This window comes from Apteryx rowi, unplaced genomic scaffold (genome assembly GCF_003343035.1).
Source record: "Apteryx rowi isolate R43461 unplaced genomic scaffold, aptRow1 scaffold_1051, whole genome shotgun sequence".
Lineage (NCBI taxonomy): Eukaryota > Metazoa > Chordata > Aves > Apterygiformes > Apterygidae > Apteryx > Apteryx rowi.
In genome coordinates this window covers 44,525-45,408 of record NW_020447255.1, presented here as the reverse complement: position 1 = coordinate 45,408, position 884 = coordinate 44,525, and positions in this window count along the sequence as shown.

The following is an 884-nucleotide window of genomic DNA, read 5'->3' as shown; positions in this document are numbered from 1 at the left end:
TGACATATTTTTCCTGGCCAAATAGGTACACTCATGTGTCTTCTAAATACTGATTTTTCTGATTTTTTTTTTTGAGTGGATCAGAATACAAGTAAGTGAGTAATGTTACTTGTGATTATACTACTTGACTGTATGGATAGGGGCCGAACAAGTGTGGACTGAATTGCAGGGAAGCAAGAGTATTTGATGAGGTTTGAGCTGGGAAGATCATGGATTAGCTTGACTGGGTTGAGAATAGGAGAGAATAGAGTCAATTGGTGGATGCTGGTGGAAGGGAATTTGTCAAGGTGTAGAAAGATGCAACTGGGGAATGTTAGCCCAGTGGGTAAAAGCTACGGGCCTCCTCCTTATCAGGCTTAACTCCAGTTTTGTAATGACTGTTTTGTTTCATCCCCACCATTTATTCTACACATGTTTCTGAAAGTCTGTCTTTCATCATTTTGAAGTAGTGATACGCCACACATTTTGACTTACAAAGGAATCAGCCCATTCTTTATGCCTGCCTTGCAGGGCTCCTCAAAGAACAAGTTCAGCCATATATGCTGAGGCTTCATCTGAGGAAAATCTGTCCCAGTCCCACCCTTCTGGGTATCAATAGGGCTGCAAATTAAAAACTCAAAGCCTCTGGCAGAGGGGTGGCTCTTTCAGATACAGCAGAAACTGAAGATCACAGAATCGCTGAGGTTGGAAGGGACCTTTGGAGATCATCTAGTCCAACACCCCTGCTCAAGCAGGGTCACCTAGAGCACGTTGCACAGGATCGYGTCCAGGCGGCTTTTGAATATCTCCAGAGAAGGAGACTCCACAACCTCTCTGGGCAACCTGTTCCAGTGCTCTGTCACCCTCACAGTGAAAAAGTTTTTCCTCATGTTCAGATGGAAGTG